General features: G+C 44.9%; 1 long non-coding RNA gene across 1 annotated transcript; it reads left to right on the top strand.

Annotated features, from left to right (window-relative positions):
• The first annotated feature begins 42 nt into the window (after positions 1 to 42).
• Positions 43 to 25,448, top strand: LOC131487756 (uncharacterized). The gene is made up of 3 exons (XR_009249942.1): positions 43 to 251; positions 353 to 2,071; positions 24,610 to 25,448. It is a non-coding gene; the product is annotated as an uncharacterized LOC131487756 (long non-coding RNA).
• Positions 25,449 to 25,752: the final 304 nt, after the last annotated feature.

Genomic DNA, 25,752 nt, shown 5'->3' with positions numbered 1-25,752 from the left:
GAATTTTAAAAAGGCATTCAGTGGCGGGGGTGGGGGGGGGGTGTGCTCCCTAGCTCTCCTGGCCCCTTGGCTGCCCGTTTTGATCCAAATAGTCAGGGGGAATTAATGCGTTTATATTTTTAACCCATTCGAGGCCCCGCCAGCCGTGCGCAGCAGGCCCCCTCCTGGTCCCTTTTAACCCTTTGAATGCCCAGCAGTTTGGAGATACAAACTAAAGTCGTAAAACACAGGAGACCAGCTACAAGCTGAGGGTAAGGGATTTGGGGGTTCGCTTGAGATGTTAACTGTTTATGGTGGGCTGCGGTTTTAGGTCGGGAATCGCACGTGTTGTTCAAATCGAAATTTGTCACAGGGTTCGAGATTCAGAGAATCGGACAGGCTGGTCCCTGGCCGACCTGGAAAGGACGTTTACGCCTCGCTCACTTGCTCGGTTCCTCAGTTTCTCCGTCTGTGAATGGGATTCAATGTCACAAAGTAGCCAAGAAAAGATGGGGCGGAATTTTCGTAAAGACAAAGTGCGTAAAAGTCTGAAAGGCTTCCTTCAGCGCCCAGAAGACCCGGAGGGGTTGTGATGGGGCAGAGGACACCGCGGGATGGCGTAACCAGGGCAACCATTCCCAAAATAACCCCTTCCTCTTGGCATTGTCTGCGAGGCTTGAGGCTGAACTGCAAGGTCTCCTGCCAGGGGAGGCTGTGCTGCGCTGGCTCTAAACACGAGCCATAACCCTCACTCAGAAGTTGCCTGGAGGGATTCGATCCCACCAAGGTGCCTAGGTGGGGCGCTGCCCACTGAGGGGCGCCCCATCCCTCCCCCCCCCCCCAAAAGTCCATCTGAGCTGGCAAGAGCTGGCACAGGCAGCCTCTGGTGGGTACTACCCTAGGGATTCGTCCTCCCAAGGGAATGAAGTTCCTTGTCGACCTCGCTGCTGGCGGGGAGCCTGGCCGGGAGATGGGCGTCCATGGTCAGATCCCAGGACGTGCTGATGGCTCTTGGAGTCTGGATGTTGGGGGGGGGGGGGGTGTGAAGGGCAAAAAAACCATGTACCACATCATCTTTTCCCCTTTGACATCAAAAACGCAGCTTCTTCGGAGCCAATGTCTGTTTCTAGCTGTGTGATCTTGAGTAAGTGACTTTCCCTCTCTGAGCCTCAGTTTCCTCATCTGCAAAGTGAGGCACACTAAATAACCCACGTGTCCTGCCAGCTCTGCGTGAGGGGCCATGAGAGTTGTATTTAAAGGGGCCCATCGCCGCGGGGCGCCTGGGTGGCTCAGTCGGTTAAGCGTCCGACTTCAGCTCAGGTCATGATCTCGCGGTCCGTGAGTTCGAGCCCTGCGTCAGGCTCTGGGCTGACAGCTCAGAGCCTGGAGCCTGCTTCCGATTCTGTGTCTCCCTCTCTCTCTGGCCCTCTCCCGTTCATGCTCTGTCTCTCTCTGTCTCAAAAATAAATAAACGTTAAAAAAAAATAAAGGGGCCCATCGCCAGGCTGGTCACAGTAACAGTAGCTAATGCCATAATTATATGGCATCCAATACAACGATAAAAGTTCCCAGAGTGTCCATCTGGTCCACACCAGGCAGAGTGTGGGGTACAGGGAAGTATCAAGATTAGTCAAACCGGATCCTTCAAGGACGTCTCCATCTGGCCTCCACGGAGGCACTCACAGCTAACTCGAAATAATTCAGTAATGAATGCACGCCCAGCTTCCCTAAGCTTTATGCTGGGGGCCAAGCGGCTAGGCAGGGGAAGGGCACTGAGGAAGGAACATTCGCTGCCTTCAAGGAGCAAGGCACACCGAGGAAATGATGTCAGAGGGGGGACCTTGCGGAGGCTGGAATTTTCAGCAGTGGTAAGATGGCATTTCAGGAAGGCCAACAGCTCGAGCAGAGATCTAGAGGTGTTGAAGTGCCCAGGGTGTCTGACGTGTGGTCAGCTTTGCCTGGAGGAGAGAGCGGGTGGGCGGAGGAACTAGGGATCCAGGGATGAGGCCAGAAAGCCAAGCAGATAAAGAGAGAGTGTGGTCACAGCCTCCAAAGAGCAAAAGAGCGGTCTTTTAAGAGAATGAATGAGCTGGTAAGTGAGGCAAAGGGGGAATTTTTCCTTGCGGTGCTGGTTTTCTGTTTGAATCTCCCCACCCATTTGGCCCAGTCCGGCTTCCCTTGGCGAGGAACGCCGGGGGCCTGGGGGCTGCACCTGCAGAGCGGGGCCGGGTCCTCAGGCACCCACCGCGGGCTGGGGAGCTGGCACCTCAGCTGTCACCCTCGGAGAGCAGAGAGATGCTCCAAGGGACAGAGACCCGGGTCTGAGGCATAGCTCACGCTGTGTGACTTGGAGCGGGGGACTGTGCGGGCTCCAGTGTCCTCCTGCGTGATGTGAAGAGTTCGGGGCGGGGGTCTCACGTTCTGCCCTCGGAAGCAGCCGCATAGCCAATAATCAAGACCAAGGCACAGGGAGGAATCTGAAACCAAGCTGGGAGAGTGGCTGGAACCATGTCCAAAGGGAGCCCGTGGCCACCAGGGGCCGGCACAGGTGGCCCGGGTTAGTGTGGGCAGCAAGTGACTTGAGGGCCTGAAGGTAATCGCCACAGAAGATAAGCTCACTTCAGCTCTGTGAGTGGAGGTGTGGGGGTGGGGGGGGTGGGGGGGCACTCCACTTGAATTCCCTGAAACTAGCAGGGGAGGGGGGAAAGGGGATGGAAATGAACGCAACACGCTGCACACACTTTTGGGGACATTACCATTTTGACTCAATCCGAGGCAGAAATCATCATCACCATTTTTACAGAGAAGAAACCCTGCTCAGAGAGGTTAAGAAATTTGCCTGAGGCCACACAGCTAGTTAGAGGTGGCACAAGATTCCAACCCAGGTCTGCCTGACTCCCTTGCTGAATATCTTCCGCTCTTGGACACTTCTGGTTCATTGTCCTTGTCCATAATGCAGCTTTTCTTTCTTTCTTTCTTTTTTTAACGTTTATTTATTTTTGAGACAGAGAGAGACAGAGCATGAATGGGGGAGGGTCAGAGAGAGGGAGACACAGAAACCGAAACAGGCTCCAGGCTCTGAGCTGTCAGCACAGAGCCTGACGCGGGGCTCGAACTCACGGACCGCGAGATCATGACCTGAGCCGAAGTCGGCCGCTTAACCAACTGAGCCACCCAGGCGCCCCCATAATGCAGCTTTTCAACCTAAGGTAAAATATTTCCCAAGTTTCTCTCTTGGGCATATCACACAAAACGAGGAGACTAGAATTTTGTAATGTGAGGTCAGGGACTTTAAGACCTCCCCCCCGCAAAAAATGTACTAATGATCTGAGCCCCTTCCAGGTCCCTGTGAGGACAATAAGGGCTCTAAGTGACACAAGCTCAGCTCTCTGGAAAGAAAAGCTAATCTGAGGCCTTTCTTACCCACTAATAATAATGATACAGCAAAATATACATCCAATGATACAAGCTAAATGCCTCCTGGCTCACTAGTCATTCACTTCCACATGTGCTATAAAACAAGGATGTTGTTCATGCCATCAACTGATGATCCCTTCTAAACCCTCAAGTGAGAAATTTCATTCAAGATTTAGTGCCTGGAAAAAACAAGAACAGAAAATCAACAGCATTGCACCCAGGGAACTGGCAAGCATGTCCCTTGCTAATAAGAAGAGCTCCATAACTAATCAGGTTTCCCTTTTTGCATAGGCTGCCAGGAAGCTCAGAGCCAAATCCCGCCCCCGTTCCCAACAGCTTTGGCAGTTGTTTCCTCCTCATTCCCTCTTTCTCACTTCTAATCCTACGGACTCAGCTTTGTTTCATCTGTCTTTTATTAAAGATGACCGTCCCCCCCTTGTTAACTGCAAGAAATAAATATTTAAAATGAGTCCACATTTGGAAGAGTTTCTGAAGGAACCCGGATTCTCTGGGCCTTGTGTTAAGCCAGGCACGGTCCCCTTCTGGTCTTGTCTTGTTCACTTGCCCAACAGCTGAGGGATCCCTCTCTTGGAAGGAAGGAGGGATGGCTTAAGACCGAGGGATTCCTCGCCCAGCTGCCGATGGTGGCTAAGGCCTAATGCCCTGGGTCAGATCATCATTGCTGTTTTTTGCTCAACTGACATACAGCTTGCCTCTCTCCTGCCAGCTCCCCAGGAAGCACAGACCACCAGCCCCTACCTAACCCCCTCGGAGTAGCCCCCGTTAGTTCCTCCCGTTGAGGCACGGCAGGAAACAGACCCAAGAGTTGCCGGTGCAGGGGCCCCAAAACAGGACCTGGCTGAGGTGGCAGAAGGTCAATGTGCCCAGAGTGGGCCTTTGCCGGGGCGGTGGGGGGGGGGGGGGGGGTGGGCAAGGGAAGGCGATGAGGGGCAGATGTGCAGGGATCTGGGCCACACTTTCCCCCAGTTTGGACTTATTTGAAATGTAGCAGAAATCACTGGCAAGCTGCAAGCTTGGGAGATGGGGGGAATTGATTCATGTTTCACCAATCACCTCGAGTGCCGGGTGAGTAGGTCGGCACGTTCAGAAACAATCTTGTTTAATTATCCCCACATTAGAGATGAGAGTGACGTGCACACTTGTCTTTTTTTTTCTGGCTGCCCAGCGTCTGACCTCCCTTCTGGTGACCGGGGAGCTTCCCACCGTCTGACCTTGGGGAGAGGCAGGGCGTGACCCCCGCGGCACCGGCCGGAGAAGCTGAAAACACCAAAACTCCCTCTCCAGTGCGGTAGACCAGATGTCTGTGCGCCCCTCCCGAATTCATATGTTGAAACCTGATCCCCAATGTGATGACATCAGGAGCTGGGGCCTTTGGGAGGAGCTTAGATCCTGAGGGTGGGGCCCTCATGAATGGGATCAGCGCCCTTACACACGAGGCTCCAGAGAGATCCCTTGGGCCTTCTGCCCTGTGACGAGACAGAAAGAAGACAGCCCTCTTTGAGCCAGGAAGTGGGTTCCCACCAGACCCTGAGTCTGCCGGCTCCTTGATCTTGGACTTCCAGCCTCAAGAGCTGTAAGAAACAGTTTTCTGTTGTGTATAACGCGCAGGGCCTTGGCAGACTGGTGAAGGCAGAGAAGGTGGAAACATTGATCTGAGGACCCGGGTGACCCCCTGCATCTCGGGGGGACTTCACTGTGTGCTGTGTTGGCACAGGTGGCTTCTACAGAGGTCTCTCTCTCAGTCTCTGAGTCTCTGTCTCCTCATGTCTAAATTGGGTTGGGAGTGTTGGCAGCAATCATCACTGAAATGTTGAAATATGTTCCTAGTGTCGACTTTTTCTTTTTGTTCATTAGGGATAAGAAAGGGGGGGGGGCGGGATGGAGACTGAGGTATCACAGAGGCTGTTTTCCAGTCCCTGCAAACTCTGGGATAAGGTTCTTGAATGCTACACATTCCTAAGCGAGCAGGACCCCATGCAGATGTGGGAGCAGATTCAGGACTGCTGGGTGGAACCACATAGAGACAGATTTCGGCTGGTGGGGAGGGGGGTGGGGAGGGGAAGTGGGGAGGGAAGAAATGGAGCCACTCCCACAACAAAGGGGCTGCCATTGCACATAGAGAGCTCCCTGTGAGCTAGGGCCTCTTGCGGAGATGATTTATCCCCAGGTCAGATCTCAGGTTTGATGAGTTCCAGAGTGTCCACCAGAGGGGAATATGCTTGATTCTAGGAAAGTGCAACCACGTTGCCAGGTCACAGGTCCTGTCGTGAAGACAGCTCTGGGCCGGGAGCCAGGAGATGTGGGTTCTGGTCCTCCTCCTGCAGTTCGGCATCTGGGGGGACTAGAGTCGGGTCCTACATCTGTTCAGAGCCTCAGTCTCACAGTCTGTAAAATGAAGGACCAGTTTTCACATGCCCATGCACGGAGATACCTCTGTCAGAGAGGAACTTCTCCCCGGTTGTGGAGAAGATACAAACCATGAAGCAGTGAGGATTATTTCATACAGCCAGACCTATGCATCTTAAAGAATCTTCTATTTGAGATTATGGGTTCTCTATTATTCTGGTGTTTAAATGTTCTTTCCCTTACCAACTGTTGGTAACAGCACGTGTAAACGATGCAGGCAGTTTGAGGGGGGGGGGTTCTTCCCCCCCAGTGACCTTGCTTGGCAAAATAAAAAGTTATCAAACAGTTAGTAATTGGTTGCCTCAAGTTTCTGGAATGTCTACTAGTCCATGAAGTTAAGAAACATGGGAATCACTAGACTAGGTGTTTGCAAACTGAACATCACCGATGTGCTTCATCTTCAATAGTCTGATGTGCAAGTGACATAGCTCATTGCTGTTGTAAGTGACACGATTTTGTTAGCAAGATGAGCATATTTTCCCGTGCTTATGAATCTTTTGTATTTCTTTTGTGAAGTGCTTGATTGTATCCTTTGTGCCTTTTAAATTGGGAACCTTGCGTCTTTTTATTGATTTATAAATGTAGTTTACGTATTAAGGATAGCGAGAGCCTTTGAAATATACAATGCAATTTATTTCCGCACTTCAGAAGGTTTTCGTAAGCTTATTTATGATGTCTTTTACTATATGGAAATTCAAATGTTTTCTGTTTTCCCTTTATTTATGGCTTTGTGGGCATGGTTAGAAAGACCTCCTTCAGGAAATTGTAAAAACATTGTCCTCAATTTTCTTCTAATTTACTTTTAATATTTTGTTTAAATATTTGATCCATCTGGAATTTATTTTGGTACAGCTAGCATTTGTCTCTACATTCCTAAATTGTATGCTTATATTGCTAGCTTTTGATTAGTCAGTTTTAGATGTTATCTGTTGATTTTTCTGACACGGTAGATGAGACTCTTAAATTCATTTACACTTTCTTTTCCCTGATGTCCGCCACCATAGGCTCAATGTGGTCAGATCTCAATGTTGGATTGTGTTCCTACTCAGTGTTTTCATTATAATGACCACACGAATATTGTGAATTGCTGAGCCAAAGACACACTATAATTAAATTTCCTTTATTTTACAGCTTTTTGTTTTTCCTAGAGTTCATAATAGACTCATCTTTTTTCATTTACTTATTTTTTTTACAGCTGAGATTTTATATACCCTCCAACATAGTAGAATGGTTTTCATTACAACTTTCAATATCCTCAAACCTGTTAGATTATACACGAGAGCGTTTGTTTTTTCCCTGGAGACATTTTTTCCCACTAGTGGTGCTCAGCAAACATTCTGAAAACTCAGACAGTGAATACTATAGGCTCCATGGGATGCCTATGGCTTCTGTCACATAGTCTTGTTATTTTGGCTTTTGGTTTCCATTTTGTTGTATTTTTTTATTAAACTTTTTTTTTAAATGTTTCTTTATTTTTGAGAGAGACAGAGCACAAGTGGGGGAGGGGCAGAAAGAGAGGGAAACAGAATCTGAAGCAGGCTCCAGGCTCTGAGCTGTCAGCAAAGAGCACGATGTGGGGCTCGAACTCACGAACCCTGAGATCATGACCTGAGCCGAAGTGAGAGGCTTCACTGACTGAGCCACTCAGGCGCCCCTTGTTGTATTTTTTTTTTACAATACTCATTCATGTTGTTGCTTGAACCAGAAGCAGTTCGTTAATTTTTAGTATTGAGTAACATTTCATCAATATCCCAAGATTTCTGCCTTTTTATTGTACTTTCTGGGAGATTTCCGTGACCTTATCTTTCAACATAGAGACTCTTAAAATTTTTTTTCAATTCCCATATTTTAAATCGTTATCAAGAAACAAGCCTTCTTGGGGCGCCTGGGTGGTGCCGTCGGTTAAGCGTCCGACTTCGGCTCAGGTCACGATCTCGCGGTCCGCGAGTTCGAGCCCCGCGTCGGGCTCTGGGCTGACGGCTCGGAGCCTGGAGCCTGCTTCCGATTCTGTGTCTCCCTCTCTCTCTGCCCCTCCCCCGTTCATGCTCTGTCTCTCTCTGTCCCAAAAATAAAAAAAATAAAAAAAAAGAAACAAGCCTTCTTGCTCTCTGTTTCTTAGAACTTCCTTTATTTTTAACGGATGCAATGTTTTCTCTTCTCTAGGAATATTGCTCCCCACCCCCACCATCCTCTGTTTTATTTGCTCCCTTCAAGTTCTTTCCCCCACTATGTATTGGGTCCTTTTTCATGTTGGGGTTTTCTTCCAATTGGCTGCCTTTTCCTTTTTGAGAGTGGGGCACTAAATGGGCTGTGTGTGCCCGAGTGGGTGGGATTTGTAGACAGGGCTTACTGGAGGCTACAGTGGGGCTGATTCCTCTGTGTGGTGCAGGGTTTTCCTTCTTTGACAATCAGTGATCTCCTCCACTCTACCCTCTGTGTATGTGGGGGGTGGCGAGGGGGTCGGGGTACCAAGTCTAGTCCTCAGTGACTTCAAACTGATGCCAGGTCAGAAGGACCTCTAATTTTGGACTTCAGTGGGGAGGAAACTGCAGATTTCCGACTTCTGCTTAAGCATCTGTTTTTTGCTTGTTTATTTCGAGAGAGAGAGAGAGAAAGAGAGAGAGAGAGAGAGGGAGAGAGAGAGAGAGAGAGAGTACACACTCACAAACAAGGGAGGGGCAGAGAGAGAGAAAGGGAGAGACTCCCAAGCAGCCTCTGGACTGTCAGCACAGAGCCCAACTTGGGGCTCGTGAGATCGTGACCTGAGCCAAAATCAAGAGTCGGATGCTTAACCAACTGAGCCACCCAGGTGCCCCAGCATCTAGTTTTAATTCAACCCTTTCTCACCCTCTTCAACACCTGGTGAAATCAAGTCAGAAGATTCTCTGTGTTCTCTAGAAAAGATATCTCTAGTGGTCTGCAGGTACAAGATAGGGACAACTCCTTGATGGCCAGGGGTGGGGTTGGGATGGGCTGTCTGGAAGTCTCACTGCTTCTCGCATGGGTTTTAAAAAAAGATTCCTGTATTTTCAGCCACAGGCTTTACCTCAACCTTCTGAGAGACCTGGTCCCTCCTTTCCTGAGGTTCTGGGTGGGCAGACTGGCTTTCTTCTTTCTCATGCATCTCCCCCCGCCCGCCCCCATTGGGCCCTCACCATCAGCAGTAGATGTGGGTTTTGTTAGCAATTGTGTAGGTGGGTCACTGTTTGATTGCCACTGTTCTGAGGTGGCCAGAGGGGTTAGGAGTCTTAGGTGAGATTCATCCCAGCCGCAGAGGGCGGAGGCTGGCAGAGAAGTTCCCTTGAGGGTGCCCGGACCAGGAAGCAAATTGCAAATTGGCACCATGAAGGGAAACAAAACAGAGCAATAATTATTGTACTAAGAAGATAGTGTTAAAAAAAAAAAAGGTGCTAATTCTCACATACCAAAAGAAAGGCATTGATAAAGTTCACTTCTCATTCCTAATATTAACTCCTACTAAAATAGGAATAGGACATTTCCGAAATGTTAAGAGATTATCAGAAACCCACAGGAAACCTCATAAAACCAAGTGAAAGGCTGGCGTCAGTAAAATCCCAAAGATGCCTGCTGTCTCCAATCCTAATCTCCATAGCTTTGAAGCTTCTGACGAATGTGATAAGAAAATTAACTAAGAGGCGTACATGTTTAAAAGAAAGAGGCAACATAATTATTTGCATAAGATATTCTTATCTATCAAAAAATGATGAGACTCAATCAGAACGATCATAAACTACGTGTCAATTTAAGAGGGTAGCTAGTCAGAATATAAATTTAAAAAACCAATGGCTTTCCAATAAACCAGCAAGGACAATTGAGAAACAAATGTGATTGAAAAGCTCCTACTCACAATAGCCACAAAAGCTATAAAATACCTTGAAATAAACCTAACAAGAAATATGTTAGGTCCACAAGACACAAACTATAAAACTTCACTGAGGATCGTAAAAGAAGACTTGAGCATGATGGAGAAATGTATCCCATCCCTGAAGGAACCCTCGGTGTGTGGAAATGTCAATTCTCCTCGAATCGTCCTGTAAATGTAATGGCATCCCATCAAACTCCCAATGGCTTTCTCCCCCAGACCCATGACCCCCATCCAGCCACGAGAGAAACATCAGGTAAACCACCATAGAAGGGCATTGTGCAAAATACCTGACCAATACTCCTCAAAGTGAGGTCATCAAAAAGAAGGAAAGTCAGAGACACTGGCAAAGCCAAGAGGAGCCAAGGAGGCATGATGACTGAACATCCCGGTCACATCCTGGACGGGATCCCACAGTGGAAACATCTTTAGGTGAAAACTAAGGGAATCTGAATAAACTGACTTCAGTTAATAACAGTGTATCAACATTGGTCCATTAACTGTAACCAATGTATCATACTAATGTTGATAACGTGGGAAACTTGGTGAGGGGTATTCGGGAACTCTCTGTAATACCTTTGCAATTTTTCTGCAAATTTAAAAGTATTTTTATTTTTTTTTTAATTTTTTTTAACATTTATTTATTTTTGAGACAGAGAAAGACAGAGCATGAATGGGGAAGGGGCAGAGAGAGAGGGAGACACAGAATCTGAATCAGGCTCCAGGCTCTGAGCTGTCAGCACAGAGCCTGACGCGGGGCTTGAACTCACGGACCGCGAGATCATGACCTGAGCCGAAGTCGGACGCTTAACTGACTGAGCCACCCAGGCGCCCCAAAGGTATTTTTTTTAATATGGGGTGCCTGGGGGGCTCAGTGGGGTTTGACTGTCTGACTCTTGATTTCAGCTCGTGATCTCAGGATTGTGAGATCTAGCCCCCCGTCAGGATCTCAGTGTGGAGCCTGCTTAGTCTCTCTCTTGCCCTCTCTCTCTGCCCCTCCCCCCCAAAATAAAAAATAAAAATAAATAAATAAAAGGATTTTCAAAATAATAAAGCCCATTTAAAAAAAAATCTCAATGGGACATTTTTGAGAGAGGCAGAAGACAGAAGGGGAAACTTTTGACTTTATTCTAAATATTACCTGAAATGATAACTGGGTGATAATAGGACAGTCCCTCCCAAGATTCATGGGTGCCTGCCACGTTCAGGCAAGCTGAAAAGATTTCCTTGAAGATCAGCCTCAAACAAGTAGAAAAAACAGAACACGCAAAACCCGCCTGCGGTGAAAGGAGAAAGTGTCGCAAATCTGTGATCACAATGTAGCAGATGGAAGGCAGCTGGAGGAAAGGATACCTTCCCTGAGAAGCCAAGAGTCAAACGACCATTTCATTTAGCAGGAACATCTTCACAAGTCCGTGTAACTTCTGGTCTGTGACAGGATTTTTCAATATTTTATTTTTACTTTTTCGGGGAGAGAGACAGAGAGAAAGCGTGAGCAGGGGGGAGGGGCAGAGGGGGAGAGAGAATCTCAAGCAGGCTTCATGCTCAGTGCAGAGCCCCACGCGGGGGCTTGATCCCACGACCCTGGGATCATGACCCGAGCTGAAGTCAAGAGTCAAAGGCTCAACTGACCAAGCCACCCAGGAGCCCCTGTAACAGGATTTTTAATAGTTGCACGGTATTCAACATGTCATGAGACATCAGGTGTCGTCCAATTTTCTTGACATTGTGAACAAGGGTGTGATACGGCCCTCGTGCGCATCTCTACCTGTGTGTCTGGTCCCAGGGATAAGTTTCTAGGAATGAAATTACTGGGTAAATTGTATTTTTTAAAGGTTTTTCTTTAATTTTCCCTCCAAAACTTTGTATTGATTTATCACTATTCCAGCAAAGTACGTGGACGTTCATCCCCCCACATTGTCATCAGTTTTCCTTGCTAGCGTTCTATTTTTTTTTATTTTTAAAAAATGTTTTTTAAGGTTTATTTATTTTTGAGAGAGAGCGGGGGAGGGGCAGAGAGAGAGGGAGACACAGAATCCGAAGCATGCTCCAGGCTCTGAGCTGTCAGCACAGAGCCCAACACAGGGCTCGAACTCACGAACCGTGAGATCATGACTTGAGCCGAAGTCGGAGGATTAACTGAATGAGCCCCCCAGGCGCCCCTTAATTTTGTTTAATGTTTGCTTATTTTTGAGAGAGACACAGAGACAGAGCATGAGTGGGGGAGGAGCAGAGAGAGAGGGAGACTCAGAATTTGAAGCAGACTCTAGGCTCTGAGCTGTCAGCACAGAGCCCAATGCAGGCCTCGAACCCATGAACCGTGAGATCATGACCTGAGCTGAAGTCGGACGCTCAACTGGCTGAGCCACCCAGGCACCCCTGAGGCATTTGATTTTTAAAATCCACTTCTGGGGCGCCTGGGTGGCTCAGTCGGTTAAGCGTACGACTTCAGCTCAGGTCACAATCTCACGGTCCGTGAGTTCGAGCCCCGCGTCGGGCTCTGGGCTGATGGCTCGGAGCCTGGAGCCTGTTTCCGATTCTGTGTCTCCCTCTCTCTCTCTGCCCCTCCCCCGTTCATGCTCTGTCTCTCTCTGTTTCAAAAATAAATAAAAAAACGTTAAAAAAATTAAAAAAATAAATAAATAAAATCCACTTCTAACTAGTGGATTTTAAAGTTCTATTTCCAATTTATCTTAGTATTATCTAGAAATACAATCGATCTGTGAAAAGTCACTTTATTTAAAATAACCTTTCTAAATTGGTTTATTACTTCCAATAGTTTGCTCATAAATCCTTTTGAATTTTTTGACATATACCTTCCTATGTCATATGTGGCTAAATGGCAATTTCACTTTTCCCTTTCCAATCTTACACCTTTTCTTTTTCTTGCCTTATTCCACCAGCTAGGATCCTTGGTACAATGCTAAACAGAAGCAGTGACAGTACCTTTCTTCATCCTGTTTCTAATTGCAGGGGGACAACAGTCATAATTTCACTACCAAAAGATGTTAGCTAAGTGGGTTTTTTTGTGGGTACTATTTATTATATTAAGGGAGTTCCTTTCTATTTTCAGTTTTCTGGTAGTTTATTATGAACAAATATTGAATTTTGTCGAAGAATAATTCCATACCTATTGAGACGATTATATAATTTTTCTTCTTTATTAATACAGTGAATTGCATTGAAAGAATGTTGCAGTAACCTTGCAGTCTTGGACTAAACCGCTTGGTCATGATTTATTCCCCCTTTTTGTATGTCACTAGATTTTATTTACTAATATTTTACTTGAGATTTTTGCATTTATATTTATGAGATACGTTGGCGTATAGTTTTCCTTTCCTTTCTTACAATATATAATAATAAAAAGGTCAGAATTTGTTATCAGAGTTATGTTAGCTTTATGAAACAAGTTCGGAAGTGTTTTCTCTGTCTCTGTTTCTGAAAGAAATTGTATATGGTTGGCATTGTTTCTTCCTTAAATATTTGAAAGAATTCATCAGTGAAGCCATCTGGCCCTGGAGGTTTCCTGGAGGGAGGATTTCAAATTAAAGATTCAATTTTTTAAATGAATATCAGACTGTAGTATTTCTCCTTTTTCTTGCATGGTAAGTTATGTTTTCAAGGAATTTGCCCATTTGATCTAAATTGTCAAATTTATCGGCATACATAAATGGTGCTTGAGGTCACCATATCTTTTTTAATATTTGTAGAATCTGTAGTGATAATTTCTTTTCTCAGTGATATAATCTATGCTTTCTTTCTCTCTTCTCTCTTCCCTCTCTCCCTCTCTCCCTCTCTCTCTCTCTCTCCCTCTCTCTCTCGTCTCCCTCTCTCCCTCTCTCTCTTTTCCTGATCTGTGTCGCTAGGGGTTGCTGGCTTTTATTTACTTATTTAAAAGCCTACGTTTTATCTATGTTGACTTTATTGTCTATTTTTTCTATCATTTGATTTCTTCTTTCATCTTTATTCTTTTCTTCTACTTTCTTTACGTGTCATTTGCTAAGATAGAACTTTAGAAAAGTTGATTTTCAGGGCAGTCAGTTAAGCCTCCAATCAGCTCAGGTCATGAACTCACGGTTTGTGAGTTTGAGCCCCACGTGGGGCGCTCTGCTGTCAACAGGGAGCCCGTTTCTGATCCTTTGTCCCCCTCTCTTTGCCCCTTCCTTGCTTGTGCTCTCTCTGTCTCTTAAAATTAAATAAACAATAAAAAAAAAAACAGAAAAGCTGATTTTCCATGTGTCTTTTTCTCTAATAATTGCATTTAAAGCTATAAATCTCTGTAATTACTACTTTTAGATGCATCTCAGAGGCTTTCATTAGCCTTTAGTTCAAAATATTTTCTAATTGTTATTGTGATTACTTCTCTGACCTATGGACTATTTAGCAATGTGTTGCTTAATTTCCAAACACTTGGAGATTTTCTAGTTATCTTTTTGTATAGATTTTTTAATCGAATTTCACCCCAGTAGAGAGCATAGTCTGTATAATTTTAGCCTTTTGAAAAATTTTTGTTATTTGCCTTATGGCCCGTCATATAGTCAGTTTTGGTAAATGTTCCACAAGCATTTAAATTTTTTTTTAACGTTTACTTATTTTTGAGATGGAGAGAGACAGAGCATGAACAGGGGAGGGGCAGAGAGAGAGGGAGACACAGAATCTGAAACGGGCTCCAGCCTCTGAGCTGTCAGCACAGAGCCCGACGTGGGGCTCGAACTCACGGACCGTGAGATCATGACCTCAGCCGAAGTCGGACGCTCAACCGACTGAGCCACCCAGGCGCCCCTTCCACAAGCATTTAAAAAGAATATTCACTCTGAAGTTAATGAATAGATGTTCTATACATTTGCTAACTAGGTCAAGCTGGTTAATCATATTGTTTAAATTAAATAAATAGTCCATACTTTGCTACTTAGTGTTTGCTTACTTGTCTTGTCATTTACTGAGAAGTATGTTAAAATCTATAACTCTGATTTTGAATTTTTTCCATTTCTTTGTAAAAAGCCTATTATTTTTGTTTTAAAGATTTGAAGCTTTTAAACTGGGAGTGACAATTTAAAATTTTAATGGGGACTATTTATCCATTTATAATTAATCTAATTACCAACATGGTTAGGTTTCATACTTCCTTCTTGTCCTGCATGTTAGTTAGAGATCTAGTTTTTTTTCTTTTTAGTGGAGCTCAGTCACAGCCCTTAAGTCTACCTTAAGATCATACTTTTACTTCTTGGACAAGGCAAGAACTTCCAACGCGAGGACCTTCAACACTTCCAATTTTGCCTCTTCTGGTCCTTTGTGCCAGTGTAGTCGTGTATTTGTGTTCATACATCTGCTCTAAGCTCAGGATACATTATACGGTATCATTAGTGCTGGTTTAAGTAATGAATATTGATACTTACCTACATGGTTTTTTTGGGGTTTTGTTTTGTTTTGTTTTGTTTTGTTTTTTGGTACTATTCATTCCTTCCTGCAGCTCTGTCCTTCCCTCTGGGACTATTGTTTTTCATGCTGAAGGATTTCTTTTGATACGGGTTTGCTGGTCACCGTTCTGGTTTTGCTTGGATGAAAATGTTTATTTCACCTCTAATTTTATTTTATTTTATTTTTTAATGTTTGTTTATTTTTGAGAAAGAGAGAGGGTGGGGGTGGGGCAGAGAGGGGGACAGAGGATCTGAAGCGGGCTCTGCACTGACAGCAGCCAGCCCGACGCGGGGCTCAAACTCACGAACCGTGAGATCTTGACCTGAGCGGAAGTCGGAGGCTCAACCGACTGAGCCGCCAGGAGTCCCACGCGTCTAATTTTAAAGGACATTTGTGGTAGGTATAGAATTCTAAGTTGGCAACTTTTTCTCTCAGCTCCTTAAGTGTTCAGATGTTATTCTATTGTCCTCCAGCTTCCGTAGATGCTCGTAAAAATCAGTTCGTCAGTTTCTCTGTTACTTCTTTCAAGGTAATGCTTCCTTTCACCTCTGACTGCTTTTATGGTTGGTCTTTGGTTTTCAGCTGTTTATTATAAGCCTTCTTGTGGTTTACTTTATATTTATCCTGCTTGGAGTTTGCTGTGCTTTATATAACTGAATATAACTGAATATAACTGAATCTGAAGTGTTTGGAAAATTCTCAAGCATTATTTCTCAGATACTGGTTGTGCCTTATTCTTCTATCTTCTTTCTAGCACTCCAGTTGTATGTGTGTTAGAACTTTTGAATGTGCTTCACACATTTATCCTTCTTTCTGCTCTGCTCTGTACCTTCTAGCCCTGTATATTTTTTCTGCATACTTTGGTGTGGGTATTTTCTATTGAGTTCATTTGAATTCACTGATCCAGTCACATACTGTGTCCAATCTGCTATTATATCCATTCTGGGTTTTCAATTCTGATTTTTTTTTTTCAATTCTACAGTAGTCATTAGATTTTTAAAAATATTTAATATTTTACTAGAATTCACTATCTTTGATTCATTTAGTGCATCTTTCTCTCCAATTATTTTTTTTAAGTTTATTTATTTATTTTTGAGGGAAGGGCAAAGAGAGAGGGAGAGAGAGAATCCCAAACAGGCTCTGCACTGTCAGCTTGGAGCCTGACACGGGGCTCGAACCCACGATACTGTGAGATCGTGACCTGAGCCGAAATCAAGAGTCGGGTGCTTAACTGACTGAGCCACCCAGGTGCCCCATCTCTCCATTTATTTTCACGTATTAATTATGATTCTTTTTATGTACTGGCTGCTACCTCCAGCATCTGGATCATCAATGGGTCTCCTATTTTTTGGTGACCTTCTCCTTCCTCTTTGCATGTCTACCACTTTTTAAATTGTCACCACCAGACATTTCGGTATAAAAGGACTGTAGAGACTATATAAATTATGTCTTTCAGTAGCAAAGATTTCTTTTTTTCTGTTGGAAAACAGGGGGAGAGGCCGATCATCTCAATCTGTGTAAAGCTATGCATTGGATGCATTGCTATTTTAATAGTATTCAGCCCATATCTGGTTCATCCCTATTCTTCAGCTGGGACTGTCTCGGGTTTTGGTTAAGAACCTGAAACATACCTGTCTCCCCTGTTCTTTGGCTGTTTTGTGCTTAGCTCTTTCCTCTCCCACTCCATATAGGTCCAAAATATAACGTGTGTCTTGAGAAAGAAACTAGTCTGTGGTTCTCACAGGACCCTCCTCTAGCATGATTTGGTCTCTTAACCACCTAAGCCCAAAGTTTTCCCTCTGTCTACAGCTCATCACCTTAGCTTCCTGTGCTTCCTTGGAGCACAGCAAATCTCCCGTGGAGGAACATTGGCCTTGTGTTTTCAACTCCTTTAGTTTATAAAATAGAACACCAGACCCAGACAACCACCAAAATGGGTGACAGTATCTTTTTCCCTCACCAGAGTCCCTCTCCTTGGGCCAAGCCAGATTCTCATCCCACGCTCAAAACTGATCATTTCAATCCCATACAAACTCTGACACTTTTCTTCCTCCCTTTCAATCTTTATGTATTCCTTCTCTTCTTTCCTTATTGTACTAGCTCAATCTCTCTGTACAATGTTGGGTAGAAATAACAAGAGTAGATATTGTCTGATTGCTGATTTTGGAGGAAAAACATCTGGTCATTCATCAGTATAATATTAACTAAAGGCTATCTATCTATCTATCATCTATCTATCTATCTATCTATCTATCATCTATCTATCATCTATCTATCTATCTATCTATCTATCATCTATCTATCTATCTATCATCTATCTATCTATCATCTATCTATCTATCATCTATCTATCATCTATCTATCTGTCTATCTATCATCTATCTATCTATCTATTATCTATCTATCTATCTATCTATCTATCTATCTATCTATCATCTATCTATCTTTCTCTCCTTTATCAGGTGGAAGAAGTTCCCATCTACTGCTAATTTGTTGAAATGTTTACAAATCATGAATGGGTATTGAATTCTGTCAAGTTCTGTTAACACAATAACCTGGAAGCAGGGGAATCATACTGATTGATCTTGGAACGTTAAAATAAATTCACATTCCCGGAAAGAACCTTACTTGGTCATGACGCATCATCACCTTTATGTGTGGCTGCATTATACCTGCTGCGAATTTTTTCCTTTTAATAGATTTTACTTTCGAAGGTTTAGCTTTATAGAAAAATTGCAAAGATAGTAGAGTTCCCATGCCCCTCACTCACTCTTCCTATTATCACATGTCCCATTACTATGATACATCAGTTACAGTTAATGAGCCAATATCGATAATGTATTATTACCCGAAGCCTATAGTTTGCACAGAGTTTAGTTGGTCATCTTTTCCTAGTTTCTTCACCACTGAATTTGAATTGTTACTGTCTAATATAAGCAGTTAATGGCATAAATTTCTAAGTACTGCTGTAGCTGCGTTCCACGCATTTGTAGATGTAGTATTTTCATTATTATTCAGCCCTAAATATTTTCTAATTGCTTCTCCGATTACTTCTTTGGCCAACGTGTTGCTTAAAGACACGTTGTTCAACTTCTAATTATTTGAGGATTTTCTAGCTACCTTATTGTTAACATCCAGCTTAATTCCATTGGCCACAGAGAACAGACTTCATAAGATTGAAAATTTTTGAGGCTTATTTTATGGGCTACCATATGGTCTGTCTTGGCAAGTGCTCTATATGAACTTGCAAAGAATAAGTATAGCAGTTGTTTGGTGTGGTCCTCTATAAATGGAAATGCGATCGAAGTACAGTTGACCCTTGAACAATGAGGAGGGCTAGAGGCACTAACTCCCACGCAGGCGAAAGTCTGCATCGAACTTCTGACTCCCCCAAAATGTAACCACTAATAGCCTACCGTTCACCAGAAACCGGATAAAGAAAAGTTGATTACCCCATATTTTTTGTTATATGTATTATATACTGTCTTCTTTCAATAAAGTAAGCTAGGGAAAAGAAAATCAAAAGAAAAATGGTAAGGAGGGGTGCCTAGGTGGCTCAGTCAGTTGAGCATCCGACTTTAGCTCAGGTCATGATCTCACAGCTCATGAGTTTGAGCCCCCACATCAGGCTCTGTGCTGACAGCTCAGAGCCTGGAGCCTGCTTCGGATTCTGGGTCTCTCTCTGTCTCTGCCCCTCCCCAGCTCGTGCTCTATCTCTGTGTCTAAAACATAAACATTAAAACTAAAAAAGGAAAATCATAGAGATTCTCGCTCTTTTAGCCAGTCTGATGAGCTCTGCTTTTTAACTGGAATGTTTAATTCATTTGCATTTAACATAATTACTGATATTGTTGAATGTAGGCCGATCAGTTTTGCTATTTATTTTCCGTATGTCCCATGAATCTTTTGTTCCTCTGTCCCTTTTTTCCTGTGTTGTTTTGAATTAACGAAACATTTACAAAACAACCTTTTCTCTATTGGCCTTTCAGCTAAAGCTTTTTGTGTTATCTTGTGGTATTTGTTGTAGGGATTTCAGTATGTATCCAGAATTTAGCAGAGATATTTTATCACTTCACGTCAAAGGTAAGACCTTTGTTGGGGCGCCTGGGTGGTGCAGTCGGTTAAGCGTCCGACTTCAGCCAGGTCACGATCTCGCGGTCCGTGAGTTCAAGCCCCGCGTCAGGCTCTGGGCTGATGGCTCGGAGCCTGGAGCCTGCTTCTGATTCTGTGTCTCCCTCTCTCTCTGCCCCTCCCCCGTTCATGCTCTGTCTCTCTCTGTCCCAAAAATAAAAAAAATAAAAATAAAAATAAAAAAAGTAAGACCTTTGTAACAATCTCTTGTTTATTTGTGCTACATTTTTCATATACATTACAACTACATACGTTATAAACTCCATAATACAGTATTGTGATGTTTTTACTTCAATTATATTATATATATTCAATATATATATATATTATATATATTCAATATATATATATATTATATATTCAATTATGTTTAAGTTAAATTAAGAGAATGACATTTTTTTCAATAACTACTTCCATGTTTACCATTTTTTAGACTTCCTTCCTGTAAATCTGACTTGCCTTCAGCTGTAATTTCCCGGCAGCCTGAAGAACTTCTTTGAGTATTTCTTATAGAGCAGGTCTGCTGGTGATGCGTTCTCTCGGCTTTCACTTATTTTCAGGGTCTCTTTTGAAGGGTGTTGTTTTTTCTGGATTCCTTTTTTCCTCTTGGCGCGTTAAAGACGTCAGTCCATTGTGTTCTGGCTTCCATTGTCTCTGACGATACATCATCCGTTATTCCTATGTAAACCTCTGTGTGTAATATGTCTTTTCTTCCTTGGTTTTCACTAGCTGCTTTCAAGATTTCCTCTTGCTCTTTGATGGGCCCGAGTATAACTTCCTTCTGTTTTTACTTTCCTTGGGATTCAGTGAGCTTACTGGGTATGTATATTATGTTTTTCATCTCATTTGGGGCATTTTTAGCCAGTAGTTAGCCCAAATACTTTTTCTGCTCTCCGGGATCCATTTCCTTTCTTTCTGAGACTTTAATTACTCACATGTTAGGCCACTCGATAATGTCCCACAGATCTCTAAGGCCCCGTGTTGTTTATTTTCTACTCTTTCCCCTTCGGATGCAATAATTTCTGTTTATCAGGCTCACATTTGCTGACCCATCTGCCAGCTCTAATCTGTCGTGGTGTGAATTTTTCATTTCCTATATTGTACTTTTCAATTTCAGGACTTCTGACTCATTCGTCTCTGAAGTCTCTATTTCTCTGCTGTAGTTTTCTGCTTATTCATTATGAGCATTTTTCCTTGAAGTCGTTCAGGATTTTTTTTTATATCTGCTTCAAATTCCTTGTGCTGATGCTAACATCTTGGTCATACACATGTTGGTTTCTATTCATTATTTTTCCCTGAACCCTGGGTCATATTGTCCTGTTTCTTCACACATGTCTTGTAATGTTTTTATTGTGTCCCAGACATTGTGATTGATGTGTCGTGTCGAGTCTATTGTCTTTCCATGAAGAGCGTTGATATTTGCTCCAGCAATCAGTTAACTTGGCTGAACTGAAACTCAAACTGTTTCCTCGCCAAAGGGCAGCAGCTGAAATCTTCCATTACTTCTGTCAGACTTCCTGCTCATGCTTGCTTTTCACCAGTACCCCTGGAATCTCTGGGGTCAGCCCAGGATTTTGTAGAGTTTATACCCAGTTTGTTGGTTCCCCCTTTTATGGTTTCGTCCTTTCTAGGATTCACCATCATATTCTATTTGCCTTTGCTGCCCTGAATTCTCTCATATGACTCCTTCAGCCAGTGAGACGACTTTTCTGCTTCAGTTTTAGCCAACCCAGACTGCGTAGACCATGGAGTGTTCTCCGGTGAAAAACAAACACGATATTTATTTATTTATTTATTTATTTATTTATTGAAAGAGAGTGAATGAGCAGAGGAGGGGAGAGAGAGAGAGAGAGAGGGAGAGAGAATCCTAAGCAGGCTCTACACTTCGCGTGGAACTCGACATGGGGCTCGAACTGACACCCCTGGGGTCATGACCTGAGCTGAAATCAGGAGTCAGACACTCAACTGACTGAGCCACCCGGGTGCCCCAAGACAAACATGATTTTTAAACATGTTTCCCTTCTTTTGATGCTCAATAGCTCTAATTTCTGACGTTTGCTCACTCTTTAGTACTTCAAAACAGTTGTGATTTTATATTTTGTTCAGCATGTATAATTACTGTCTGAAGGAAGGTTTAATTCAATTAAAGCTATTTCACTATTACTGGACATGGGTCCAGTTCACACTATTTTAATAGCTGTATTTTTGTCATGTGTTTAAATTTTTTTAACGTTTATTTATTTTTGAGAGAGAGAGAGAGAGAGAGAGAGAGAGAGAGAGAGAGAGAGAAAGAGACTGAGCACAGCCAGGGGAGGGGCAGAGAGAAAGACAGAATCCGAAGCAGGCTCCAGGCTCTGAGCTGTCAGCACAGAGCCTGCTGCGGGGCTTGAACTCACAAACGGCAAGATCATGACCTGAGCTAAAGTCGGACACCTGACCGACTGAGCCACCCAGGTGCCCCGTAATATATCTTAATAACTGTCACGCAGATTCCCCTTCTTTTCAAAACCTTAGTGATCATTGATGATTCATTCCTCCAGATGAACTTTAGACATATTTGGTTATGCTTCCAAAAAAACAAACAAACCCTGAGGGATATTGAATGGAATTCGATTACATTTGTAGATTTATATGGACAGTTATTGCTTGATATTCTTATAATATTGGTACCTTCTTCCTGTAACAGTATATGTCTCCATTGGTTCAAGTTCTGTTTTATGCTCCTCACTAGCATTTTGTAGTTCTCTTCATCTAGATGCTACCCACTTGAGCAAGTGTCACAAACTATTTGGTAATCAAAAAAATTTTTTTGTAAGGACTTGAGCACAATCTTTCTTCTTCCTTTCCAAGTACTAGAAATCGGATGGGCCATATTTACCTGCTGTGGCTGTTATCAGTTGGGACCCAGTTATGAAAGTGGAAAGCACACCGGTTTCCCGCAGAAAGAAGAATGCAGAGAGAATTGTTTAATCAGGTACCGGAACACTAAAAGGAGGGGACACAGACTCTGAGGAAACAGAGATAGTAGCTTTGGGAAGCATCTAGCGCCCCAGGGCTAGGGGAGGAGGGGAAGAGTGTTTTGGGAGGAGGTGTTTCATGGGGCTGGGACTCTGACCTCTCTGGAGGGCTCTGCCTAGCCTGTCCCAGCGTCTCTAGGAGCGGTTCTGCACGGCTGTCACTTAGACTTCTGGGGTGAGGGTGCTGTGGGCTTCGAGTTGTACCTCAAGATCTCAGAGGAGAGTCTCATGTAGGTGAGACTCCGATCCTTAAGCAAGGGGCACTTCAGCTGTTGCTGGCACCTCCAAGGGGATGCAGGGAGGCTAGCGTTGGGACTGCTGAAGGAGGCTGGAAACGGGAACCAATGTCCTCCAGAGCCAGCTGGAGGGTCAACGGCCATTGCTGGGGTTATACCGATGGGAAGGTTTGCGAGCAAGAAGGAAGGGGTGCGAGTTCCTTCTCCCCTTCTCCTGCCTCTGCCCTTCTGCTGGTGGCCCTCAAATGGCAGCCAGCCAGCTGGCCAGTGAGAAGAGAAATGTTCAGATTGAGCCCAGCCTCACAGAGCAGAGCACAGAAGAGAGCGCGTGGAGCTGTCTCAGAAGGGGAGACGGCATCCTAACATTCGTTGTTTCCAGCCCCCCGGGGTGACAATCCTAGTGTTCATCTGTGGGTGATATTAATTACTCCGCAAGCTGAATCACACTCTCTCCTGCCTCTCCTGTGACCTAGAGACCGAACTGTAAAACCAACCATCATCAGCAATCCTGTAATGAAACCCTAAGGGGAAAGGAGGGGATGGTGAAAAGGAAATTAGCAATATGTGCAAATATAAACACACAAACGCAGGTAATAAGCGAGGAGAGGAGACACGTGATTGCAATAGTCCTTGCTTCCCTTACCGGTCACCGGGGCAGAGCTGATCTTTATAAATCCCTTCTACCGCCCATGCCACATCCCATATTCTTTAGATGGTTGTGGAGGTCCAGCTCTTCATTCTGCAAGAGTCTGATTTAAAAAAAAAGAAGCTTATGTTTATTTATTTTGGGGAGAGAGAGAGAGAGACAGAGACAGAGACAGAGTGTGAGCAGGGGAGGGGCAGAGGGAGAGGGAGACACAGAATCTGTGCTGACAGCTCAGAGCCTGACTCAGGGCTCAAATTCACACACGGTGAAATCATGACCCGAGCTGAAGTCGGACGCTCAGCCGACTGAGCCACCCAGGCGCCCCTGCAACAGTTTGGGTTTTCAGTGCTCCTGCCTCTTGGCTTGCGGTCGCTCTACGCTAGCTTTTATTATTGGATGTGGAAGGGCTATGAGGTGGACCCGGAAAGGCCTCTGGGTTTCAGACACAGTCCATCCATTGTAGAACAGAGGCCTGATGTGATAACCAGGATCAACCACACCAGGCGGTAAAGTAACCCTCCTCTTGGGCTTGTCGGTTCCATGGCAGGAGGAACCCGGAGTTTCCAGTCTCATCAACTAACTAAGGGGCCCGTTGCTTTGCTCCACAGTGGAAGCATTCCCCCCGCTGGGAGCAGAGATCTCCAAATCAGCAGAGTTCAAAGTCGTAGGGTTCAGAAACAGAATTCCTGCAGGGTGTTATCAGGTGGAATAGAACACGCTGCGTGAAAGCGTATTCTTAATCCTAAAACGGAGCCTCAACCTTCCAGGGTGTTGTCTCTAGAGTACAACCACAACTGAGTCTTCCAAGGCCATGCCACTTTCCAGTTAGGCTCCCAGCCTCCGAATGATGGAGAATGTGGTAAGGCTACTGATTTCCATGGATCGAAGTCCATTGTCACTCTTTCGCTCTGCAATGAATATCTTGGTCAGGAGCAACATTGGGTAGAAAATCATGGTGACAAATAAGGCACGCCCTCTGTCCAGAGATGACAGAAATCTATAAATATGAAGAATCTTGGTTTAATAATAAAAAAAAAATAGTGAGATAAATTACACCAGGAGAGAGGAGAAAGAGAGAGAGAGAGAGAGTGTGTGTGTGTGTGTGTGTGTGTGTGTGTGTGTATGAAGGGGCAGCTTGGGGTAGATGATGCAAAGATAAATCTTCATCTTCCATCAGTGTCAGTCAAAGATGATGGCTGCAATGAAGAAATCAAGCACTAGAACTATAAGCAGGCTATTTAGAGATACAGAGATTAAACGACACAAGGAACAAACTCAGGGAGCGCGGTTGCACGTGGTTGCGTGCAGGGGGCATCGGATGAGGCGAGCGGGAGGGGAGACTGCTGGATTTTGTTACAAGTCTGAAAGAAGCCCTGGACATTGAAAACAAAGGTGATGTATTGCTTTGACTAAAGTTAAAGCTATGTAAATACGGAAAGGAATCTTTCTCTTAAGTTTGAGCCTGGAGAGTTGCAATTTCCAAGATTTCTGCAGCCTCAGGAGCTGGATGGTTTCTGGGCTCACCAGGAACAGGCGCCTCTCCTGGGAGCGCTCTACCGCCCTCTGCTGGCAACCCGAAGTAACACCCCTACAGCCCGTGAGCCCTGTGGTGGGCTGGTGGGGTAGCCACGAAGAAATTCTTCATGCTAAACTCAGCATTGCCAAGGTCGTATGCACTGCCCCTCCAGCGATGCCTGCACGCAAGGGGCATGAACCTCAGCAGCAGTTGGAGAGCTGCCCACAAGGGTCTCTGAGCTTTCCTATTTTCTGGAATTCCGACCCGTTACGGTAGCTACCACCACCCCCTTCCTGCTGAGAACAGGTCTCACAGGGTCCATGCACCTGACTGCTGACCCCATCGTGCTTCCAGCCAAGAGAGGAATGGTGACTTTCGGCAGGGCTCATCACTGGAGCAAGAAGGGGACGTCCCCGGACACAGCTTAGAGTGTCGTGGAATCCGAGATTCAGGAAGGGAGGCCGCTTTACGGACAAAGAGCTCATCCCTCCCCATCCCTCTACCCTTTCCCTACCAGGAGCTCCTCGGCTTATGGTTACATGCCCACAGTGACGGGGAGCTCACTATCTGATGAAGCAGGCCCTGCTGTTTCTAGAAGGTTCCGACTCAAAGTGTTTCTTTCTCCCGTCCTTAATCTGCCTCATTCCGTCTCCTGTATCTGCGTCTTGGATCTGGTGAGGGCTTCCTCCTCCCCAGAATGGCCTCCAAAGTGTTTGAGGAGAAGGAGCAGGTCCCCCGAGTGGTCCCCTCTCTATGGAAGTTTGATTAATTAGGACTCTTTCCATTGCGAGTGCTAAAGCCGAGCTCACACCAGCTTAGGTAAAACAAGAGGGATTTGTGGGCACCTCCCCTGGGAGGGCCGGGTGCCGCCGGCTCCTGGAGAGCGAACGGTGCCATCAGGGTGCCGTTGATGTCTGGGCATCCCTTTGCCCTGGCCAAGCTGCCTTCACTCCATCCTGCCCGCAGCAGAAAGAGGCCACCACTTCTGATGGCCCTAGGGCACCGGTCAGGGTTAGCTACAGTTTCAGAGCGACTGAAATTGGAGGTGGCTCAAGGAGGATGTCCGTGCACCCGTCGGAGGT

Source organism: Neofelis nebulosa, chromosome 10, assembly GCF_028018385.1.
Source record: "Neofelis nebulosa isolate mNeoNeb1 chromosome 10, mNeoNeb1.pri, whole genome shotgun sequence".
Lineage (NCBI taxonomy): Eukaryota > Metazoa > Chordata > Mammalia > Carnivora > Felidae > Neofelis > Neofelis nebulosa.
This window is presented reverse-complemented; position numbering and strand designations above follow the sequence as displayed.